This window comes from Jaculus jaculus, chromosome 21 (genome assembly GCF_020740685.1).
Source record: "Jaculus jaculus isolate mJacJac1 chromosome 21, mJacJac1.mat.Y.cur, whole genome shotgun sequence".
Lineage (NCBI taxonomy): Eukaryota > Metazoa > Chordata > Mammalia > Rodentia > Dipodidae > Jaculus > Jaculus jaculus.
The window spans coordinates 3,270,385-3,280,932 of record NC_059122.1 but is presented as its reverse complement, the minus strand read 5'-3'; positions in this window follow the sequence as shown (position 1 = coordinate 3,280,932).

The following is a 10,548-nucleotide window of genomic DNA, read 5'->3' as shown; positions in this document are numbered from 1 at the left end:
TTGCCTGTGAAGCCTAAGGACCCTGGTTCGAGGCTCGGTTCCCCAGGACCCACGTTAGCCAGATGCACAAGGGGGCACACGCGTCTGGAGTTCGTTCGCAGTGGCTGGAGGCCCTGGCGCGCCCATTCTCCAACCCCCTCCCTCTTTCTCTCTCTGTCACTCTCAAATAAATAAAAATAATATATATTTTATTTGCCTTATTTTAGCTATAGGTTACAGTGAATTTCAGTCGCATGTTAATTGAATACTTGCGCAGATTTTGTGTGTGTGAACCACGCTTTCCCTTGTCCCATTGAAACATGCATGTTTTTACTTCTTTGAAACTTGATAGTTTCGGGATCAATGTTACTGGGTTCCCCCATCGCAAATTGCCTTTATTGTGCTTTGTGGGTATTAACGATGCACAATTAAGTACTTAGGTCTCACTTCAGCTCATCGCAACCAGCCCGCAGCCCATGGGATCTATCTCACATTATGGAATTATATTTGTAATATCTGGGTTTTTCTCAGTGGAGCTGTCACTGCAGGAGGTAGATAGAGAACATGGGTCAATAAAAAAAAAAAAAAGAACATACTCTGGGGACAGGTAAGTTTGTGAGGGAAGAAATTCTAACATAGAACCTCGGGACGATCATGAAATGAAACAGAAATTAGCCCCCCAAGAACGGTTCTCCTGATCTGAACTCGAACTGCAGCCTGGTTCCCTCTAGCTGTGAGAAAATAAAACATGGCGGCCTGGTTTGGGTCCCTTCATTTCTTCACCTACCTGTCAAATTGTCAATTAATATTTCATACGGAGTCTAAGTAGAACCATAGTGCATTCACACACACACACACACAAATCCTAGAGGTTCAGGATAAATGAGTATTTTTTTTGTGACTTAACTTCAAATCAAATTTGTAACTTTGACCAATGTCGGAATTAGTTTCTATGATTGTAAAATGAACCTGTGTCCTGAATACAATCTTGGTCTTATGGGGTATGTTTTGTGCTCAGAATCTGAATTCGGTCTGGCAGCTGCAGAAAGCAATATGGCTCATCAGCAAGGAATGTGAATGGCCCTTTCAAGCCATCTAGCCCACCTCCTCGTCCACGTAGATCAAGCCCAGCACAGCTATGGGAACAGGGAATGCTAGCAAGGCTCAGCACTTCAACCTGGTGAACTCAGGGAATGCAAAGTTTCTTGTGGGTTCCTTAGTGGTCATTTAAGCTCTATTCATTGTTGGGCTGCCATAGTTACCAGAGATCGGTCTACCTCGTTTGTTTTTTTTTAATTTTTATTTATTTATTTATTTGAGAGCGACAGACACAGAGAGAAAGACAGGTAGAGGGAGAGAGAGAGAATGGGCGCGCCAGGGCTTCCAGCCTCTGCAAACGAACTCCAGACACGTGCGCCCCCTTGTGCATCTGGCTAACGTGGGACCTGGGGAACCGAGCCTCGAACCGGGGTCCTTAGGCTTCATAGGCAAGCGCTTAACCGCTAAGCCATCTCTCCAGCCCTCTATCTCATTTCTTGCAGGCACTCCTGCTAATTGGGTGTGTGTATGAAACCAGAGCCCTTCACGTCCCATCTCGTTCTCATGTGGCCCTTGTAGTTTCTTTCACAAACAGGTATCCTCGCTGCTGCTTCACAAAGCTGACTCCTAAAGCTGTGGTCTGGATGTGACTTTTCTTCCAAAGGTCCATGTGTTGAATGCTCGGTCATAGGATAATTGAATTGAGAGAGTTGGGGGTCTACTGGAAGGTCATTGATGTCATGCCATCTCCTCAGAAAGGATCAACATCCTTCTCTTGGAAGTGGATTAGGTCTCAAAGGGCTGATCTAGCTCCTGTGAGAATGGGTTATTATGGAGGGACAATACACGTGGAAGACACCAAGCACATCCCATGTAGACACTTGGCTCTCACAAGAGCTCCTGCCATGTGATATGTCACGTTTTGATACAGTGTGAAGTCACCAGGTGTCGCAGTCCAGTTCACATTGCTGGCAGAAATCACCCAATCAAGAGCAGCTTCTGGGAAAAAGAGGTTTATTTTGGCTTACAGGCTCGAGGGGAAGCTCCTTGATGGCAGGGAAAATGATGGCATGAGCAGAGGGTGGACATCACCCCCTGGCCAACATCAGGTGGACAATAGCAACAGGAGAGTGTGCCAAACACTGGCAAGGGGACACTGGCTATAATACCCATAAGCCCGCCCCCAACAACACACCGCCTCCAGTAAGCATTAATTTCCAAGTCTCCATCAGCTGCGGACCTAGCGTTCAGAACACCTAAGTTTATGGGGGACAGCTGAATCAAACCTCCACACCAGGTATGGCTGCTTGAGCTTAGACTGTTCATGCAATAAACCATGAGCCCTAACAATCCTTTTTTTTCCATATGAACTACCCAGTGTCAGGCATTTTGTTATATTAACCTAAAAATGGAATGGGCAGTACCCATCAATATAGTAGACTCATTTATTGCATTCTTTATCATTTCCTTTGGTTAATGTTGGTTTTAAAATGTTTAAAGTTGGGCTGGAGGGATGGCTTAGTAGTTAAGGTGTTTGCCTTTGAAACCAAAGGACTCAGGTTCAATTCCCTAGAACCCATATAAGCCCAGTGCACAAGATGGTACATGTGTCTGGAGTTAGTATGTTTGGGACGAAGGCCCTGGCATGTCTATTCTATCTGTCTGCCTCTCTCATTCTCTCAAATAAAGAAAATAAAATAATTTTTTAAAAAAAGTTTACGCAGATAAAATTTCCCTGAAAGCACTACATTTAATGTTCATATTCATATATTAGTGTTACTCTCACTTCTGGTTAGAAAAGCTTCTCTTTTCAGATGGTGATGACCACTGGGATGACCCAAAAGGCAACACAGTGCTGAGAAGAAGGGACGGAGGAGTGTCCAGCACTGAAACATCTCACATCCTCCAAGGCTTAGGGTCCATTGTGGAAGAGGTGGCAGAAAGAATGTAAGAGCCAAAGGAAGGGCACCACTTCTTACATACAACTGTCCAGACAGAAATTTGCCTCGATATTCATGACTTCACAGTGCCTAGCAATACCCACACAAGACCCTTATTATAGGAGAAAAAGATGATGGAATCAAATTAAAAGAGAGACTAATGGAGAGAGGGAGGGGATAAGATGGAGAGCAGAGTTGTGAAGGGGAATGTGGGGAAGGGGAGGGAAATACCATGGTTTGTTGTCTGTAAGTATAGAAGTTGTCAATAAATATATATATATATTAAAAAATAAAATAAAAAGTTTAAAGTTGGTATATCTAATGAGATCACATGGCCCTGATGAAATCCGAGTAACTAAATGAGATATGTCTTTCTTACTCAAGTAAGAATGATCATCTAGCTGTGGGTAGAGAACATTACCCATAATTCTAGTGTTATGACCACTGGCCAGAGAAGAAAATACCTATTTGCTTATTTCTCATAAAGCTAGTGAAGTATTATGTCTACTTTGCTACATGTGCCTCCAGACACACCCCTGGTATCTAGCTTGGATTTTTTTTTTTTCTCTCTCTCTCTAGTGGTGATGGTTTGGCTAGTCAGCCCTTCCTTCCTCTCAATCATCTCATTTTCCCCATTCTTTCTTACACACGGTCCTGCTGTCCTTTTGGCTCCTTTCCTTCCATTTCCCGTCTTTCCTGTCTCTTCCTAGCTCCCCTCTGCCCCTCCACCATCCCTCTAAAACTTCCCTCTCACTGCCATTCTGCTGTTCTCCCTCAGCTCTTGTCACTCGCTGGCATCATCCTGGGAGTCGTTGTCCAGGCCAATGGGTTCACCAACGTATATCAAGTAGATCATGTGTGCAACAAATCAACTTTTTTTTTTTTTTTTTTTTTTTTTTGGTTTTTCAAGGTAGGGTCTCACTCTGGTCCAGGCTGACCTGGAATTCACTCTGTCGTCTCAGGGTGGCCTTGAACTCACGGCGATCCTCCTACCTCTGCCTCCCGAGTGCTGGGATTAAAGGCGTGCGCCACCATGCCCGGCTTACAAATCAACTTTTAACTCAGTATCTTGAAACTACTATCTTCTAGTTGACAATTTAGGCTAGTTTTGCCTGGGTGAGTTTTTGCCCACTTCTGGGTGCATATTTTTTAAATTTTTTTTATTTATTTGAGAGAGAGAGAGAGAGAGAGAGAGAGGAAGAGAGTGAATGGGCACACCAGGGCATCCAGCTACTGCAAATGAACTCCAGATGCGTGTGTCACCTTGCACATCTGGCTTACGTGGGTCCTGGGGATTTGAACCTGAGTCCTTTGGCTTTGCAGGCAAGCGCCTTAACTGCTAAGCCATTTCTCCAGCCCCTGAGTGTATATTTATACTCAGATTTATTTCTATTTGGGAGGATCAACACATAGAGTTCCCATCCTTAGCTCTACTAGCAATGTGAAGGGCTGTCCTATGCACTGTAAGATAATCAATAGAGTGTTTGGTCTCAGCCGGGTGTGGTGGCGCATGCCTTTAATCCCAGCATTTGGGAGGCAGAGGTAGAAGGATCTCTGTGAGTCTGAGGCCAGGCTGAGACTACACAGTGAATTCAAGGTCAGCCTGGGCTAGAAGGAGACTCTACTTCAAAAAACCAAAACAGGGCTGGAGAGATGGCTTAGTGGTTAAGTGCTTGCCTGTGGAGCCTAAGGATCCCGGTTTGTGGCTCGATTTCCCAGTACCCATATAAGCCAGATGCACAAGGTGGCATATGCATCTGGAGTTCATTTGCAGTGGCTGGAGGCTCAGATGCACCCATTCTCTCTTTCTCTCTCAATCTCTCTCTCTACCTCTTTCTTTCTCTGTCACTCACAAATAAAAAAGCAAAATCAAAAACAAAAAACAGCAACAACCAAAAGGAATTCTTGGTCTCTACCTATTGTATGCCACCTTTCAAAACTCCCTCCTCAGTGTGAGAGCCGCGATAGCCAGGGTAAAGATCGCCCCCAGCTCAAAAACACTGACTTAGCATGATGCCTGAGAGAGGAGGAGCCTAATAAACGCATGACCAAGGAATGAATGTGGTTTTGTCCCCTCATAGGCAAATATTTTAGGATCGGGCATTGACTGGGCAGGTCTTTGGTAGGTTTCTACCGGAAGGAGTATTTCAAGTGCTACAGGAACAAAGAAGGAAATTGCCTTGTAGTTGGCCAACCTGGAGAATGAAAGTCTCTAAAATCATGAGCTCCCGCAGTAGAACATCCATTCTAAATTTTTATTGGGATAGGTGGTTTAAATTTTGTTTCTTTTTTTCTAAAGAAAACAAGCCAAAGTTGCCTTCATAAAATAACTTAAGTTCTGCATGTGATAGGGACAGTCAATGAGGAGCGGGAAGGCTCACGGGATCCCGTTTCTCCTGAGGAGCGAATGTCAATTAATGGTTTCTTCTGTAAAAAATATTTTTTTATTTACTTATTTATAAGATGCAGAGAGAGAGAGACAGAGCCACTGCAAATGAATCCCAGATGCATGCGCCTCCTTGTGCATCTGGCTGACGTGGCTCCTGGGGAACCGAACCAAGGTCCTTTGGCTTTGCAGGCAAGCACCTTAACCACTAAGCCATCTCTCCAGCCCCAGTTAACGGCTTCTGGAGGAGGGGAAACTGGTTCCCTTCAGTGGTGTCCACTGATAAGTGCTTAAGTGATGTGACAAAGAAATGGTTCAGTGGGAGATTAAAAGAGGTTAGTGGGAGCATGTATTAGATACAAAATTGTCAAAAGAGTAAATTAGTTAAAAATAAGATATTTTAGCTGGGCATGGTGGCACACACCTTTAATCCCAGCACTCAGGAGGCAGAGGTTGGAGAATCGCTGTGAGTTCGAGGCCACCCTGAGACTACACGGTCAGCCTGGGCTAGAGCAAGACCCTACCTTGAAAAACCAAAGTAAATAAATAAATAAAATAAAATATTCTAAAAAAAAGTATCTTTAATTTTTGTACTTATGATTTATAACATTACTGTAAGGAAGAAGAGGAACTGAACTTTGCTACATATTTTTTTTCCTTCCTTCCTTCCTTCCTTCCTTCCTTCCTTCCTTCCTTCCTTCCTTCCTTCCTTCCTTTCTTTCTTTCTTTCTTTCTTTCTTTCTTTCTTTCTTTCTTTCTTCCTTTCTTTCTTGCCAGGATAGCCTGTCAATTGGTGAGAGGAGGGCATTAAATTCACCCACTACAGTTGTGTTTGGAGTTGTATGATTTTTTTGCATCTAGTAGAGTTTGCTTAATGACATTGGGTGCATCCATTTTAGGTACGCGTATGTTTAGAATTGTCATATCCTCTTATTGGATTGTTCCTTGAATATTGGTTTGAAGTCTATCCTGCCAGACATTAGGATAGCCACGCCTGCTTGTTTCCTAGGCCCATTTGCTTAAAATTCCATTTTCCATCCTTTCACGCTAAGATAGCGTCTGTCTTTTAGGGAGAGGTGAGTTTCTTGGAGACCAGAAACAGCAGGATCCTGTCTTTTAATCCAGTCTCTAAGCCTGTGTATTTTGGCTGGGGCCACTGAGGCCATTGATATTAAAAGCTATTATTGAAATTGATCCCTGCTTACTGGTTTGCTGTTACCCTCTTGTATTAAGTATTACTTGAAATGATTTATTCTTTCCTCTGGTCTCTTGTGTTTGTTTTCTTGCTCTCCAGACTTAAGGATCCTTTTATGTATTTCCTGTGGAGGTGGCTTAGTGGTCATGAATTCCTTCAGCCTGTTTTTAGCATGGAAATTCCTTGTTTCTTTCTTCAATTGGCAATGATAGTTTAGCTGGATATACTCATCTATGTTGCCAGCTGTCTTTCAAAACTTACAGTACAGCCTCCCAAGCTCTTCTGGCTTTTAAAGTTTGTGTTCAGTAACTTGCTGTTATCCTGATGGGCTTGCCTTTATAGGTGACTTGATTGATGCTTCTCTCTAACCTCTTTCAGTACATTTTCTTGGGGTCTCAGTGTTTAGTAATCTGGCAAGAGGTTCTCTTCTAGTCTGGTCTGTTTGGTGTGCTAAAAGGTTCCTGTGCCTTTATTGGCATCTTTTTCCCTACATGGGAGAAATTTTCTTCTGAGATTATTATTTTTTATTTTGCTAAAAATACGCCTTTAGATTGAAATTCTTTTCCTTTTTCTGTACCTTGAATTCTTAACTTTGATGTCTTCATAGTGTCCTGAATGTCTTGAAATTCCCACTCATACCTTCATGTGAGTTTGTCTTTCTCTTTGTTGGAATATTGTAGATCTGCTACCTTATCTTCCAGCTCAGTTTTCTGTCCTCTTTTCGACCCAATCTAACTGTGTGATTTTCTATGGAGGTTTTTTATTTGATTTGCTGTGTTTTTCATTTCTACTATTTCAGATTGGTATTTCTTAATGGTTATACTACTTTATTCATATGTCGTATTGACCTCCTTGTTTAGTTGATTCCTGATGTTTTTTTTTTTTCTTCAGAAGTTTGTTTTCTTCCTTGATTCTTTTATTTCTGCTTTGATTTCTGTGAACATATTTATAATCATTCTTTTGTACTATCTGTCTGGCATTTCATAGAATTCACTCTCACTGGATTATAAATTATAAATCTATTGGATATACCAGTTTTGGAGGGATTATGTTGTCTTGGTTTTTTGTGTGTGTTTATTATATTTTTGCATCTTGAGTCATTTCAGTGCTTGTGTTTCTAGCTATCTGCTGTATTCTCAGGCATGTAAATCAGAAGTCGTCTCTTTATGGCGGGAGGTCACAGTGCCAAATGTGGCTTTTGTAGAGCTCCCGGAGTGTCAGTAAGACTGACCCAAGCCGTTGTCCATGGCCACTATGCAAAATAAGTGTCCTTTTCTGGTGACTTTCTTCTCATTTATATTGATTGTGAAGCTTTTTCCCTCTCTGGTGCACTGTGGGCTTGGCTCAGCCTTTTTAGGTTGGTCTTTGATGTCTAAATTTTTTTTGTTCATTTTTTATTTATTTATTTGAGAGTGATAGAGAGAGAAAGAGGGAGAGAGAGAGAGAGAGAGAGAGAGGGAGAGAGAGAGAATGGGTGTGCCAGGGCCTCCAGCCACTGCAAACGAAATCCAGATGTGTGTGTGCATCTGGCTAACGTGGGTCCTGGGGAATCAAGCCTCGAACCAGGGTCCTTAGGCTTCAAAGGCAAGCGCTTAACCGATAAGCCATCTCTCCAGCCCTGATGTCTAAATTTGAATGGGGAAAACTTCACTAAAACATTAAATGCCTGCATCATGTAAAGAAAATAAAAAAGGCCCGTCATTTTAAGAATTAAAAAAAAAAAAAGAACTGGAGAAGATATTCCCATATGTATGAAGAAACAAAATTACAGAAGTATTTGGGTGTATTACACATGGAGTAATGCATTAAAACTGGTATATGTCAAATTATCATTGATTTAAATTTTTTACTTTTAGGTATTTTTTTGTTTGGTTGCCGTTATCCAGGTTACATATCTGCATACAATATTCATGATACAGAGAAGAACCTTTGAAACGCTTAGGGTCACCCTACACAATTCATTTTCTCTTGTCAGAAAAGCTATGTGCAGTAATTTAAAGTTACTCCAGTCATAGTGAGAAACACTAATATCCATCTTGTTGCTAGACATGGGATGACAAGGGATTTCAGTGAAGGAATCGAGGGGGAAAAATATATGTGAATGCCATTATAATAGGCCCTGTATGTGTTTGCTAGATTATCAAAAGAACTGGAAAGTCCTTTTAGTGGGAATGCCACCACGTACACACATTAAAAAATGAGTTTGATGCTGGGCGTGGTGGCGCACGCCTTTAATCTCAGCACTTGGGAGGCAGAGGTAGGAGGATCTCCATGAGTTCTAGGCCACCCTGAGACTACAGAGTGAATTCCAGGTCAGCCTGGGCTAGAGTGAGACCCTACCTCGTAAAATCAAATTAATAGTAATAATAATAATAATAATAATGAGTTTGGGAGCCAGGCGTGGTGGCGCACGCCTTTAATCCCAGCACTCGGGAGGCAGAAGTAGGAGGATCGCTGTGAGTTCAAGGCCACTCCTGAGATGACATAGTGAATTCCAGGTCAGCCTGGGTAAGAGTGAGACCCTATCCCCCCAAAAAATGAATTTGGGGGCTAGGGAGATGGCTCAGCAATGAAGTACATTTGCTATCAAAGCCTACTGGCGTAGGTTCAATTTTCTAATTCTCCAGCCTTCCATGTAGTCATGTAAAAACTAATCATAGTTTATTTGCAGCAACAAGAGACTGTGGTACTCAGGAGCACACATACACACACATACTTGAATATATATATATATATATTTGTTTTTTTGAGGTAGGGTCTCATTCTAGCCCAGGCTGACCTGGAATTCACTCTGTAGTCTCAGGGTGGCCTCGAACTCACGGCGATCCTCCTACCTCTGCCTCCTGAGCGCTGGGATTAAAGGCGTGCGCCACCACACCTGGATAAATAAATATATTTTTAAATGGGCTTAAACGAGGCCTTCTGGCACGCACCTTTGTGCCAGCATTTAGGAGGCTGAGGTGGGAGGATCGCCATGAGTTCGAGGCCAAACTGGGCCTGCAGAGAGAGTTCCAGGTCAGCCTGGGTTCAGAGCAAAGTTAGAGTGAAGCATCATGTATTTTGACTGAATTCTCTGTCATCCTTTCTGGTCCCACTCATTCCTTTCCTCTTCCCAAATAGTGCATCTCTATTTTCATGTGGCGTGTGTGCATATGTGTGTGAGTGTGTGTGTATGTGTGTGTGTTTTGTGTCTGATGCTCCACATATAAAAGAATCAGAAAGCATCTACTATTTGTCTTTCTGATTCTGGGTTAGTTTCTTAATATAATGACCTCTTTTTTCTTACAAATGATATAATTTTCATTGTCTTTATGGCTCAGTAAAATGCCATGGAATAAACATACCACATTATCTATTTCTGCTTTGAGACGCATATCTGCTGTGGCGTCCACCTGAATCTGAAGTGTTGAAAGGCAGTCATGTGAGAAATGTTGTGATGACAATACTTGCCACGTTTTCTGGGACTAATCATGCTCTTCCCTCTCTTCTCAGACTTACAGATGGGGTTCTGAGCTCCAACAATTCAGAATGTGAGTGTTCTTAGAAATACGACCTTTCTCCCTCTTTTTTTTTTATTTAAATTTTGTTTATTTATTTGAGAGCGACAGAACAAGAAAGAGGCAGAGAGAGAAAGAGAGAGAGAGAGAGAATGGGCGCACCAGGGCCTCCAGCTGCTGCAAACGAACTCCAGACGTGTGTGCCCCTTTGTGCATCTGGCTAACGTGGGTCCTGGGGAATCGAGCCTCTAACCGAGGTCTTTAGGCTTCACAGGCAAGCGCTTAACCGCTAAGCCATCTCTCCAGCCCCTTTCTCCCTCTATTTTTTTAAAAAAATTATTTATTTATTTATTTGCAAGGAACAAGAGAGAGAAAGAGAAAAGAGGCAAACTGAGAGAGAATGGGCAACCTAGGGCCTCCAGCCACTGCAGATGAATGCCAGACGCATGCACCCCCTCGTGCATCTGGCTTACCTGGGTCCTGGAGACTTGAGCCCGGGTCCTTTGGCTTTGC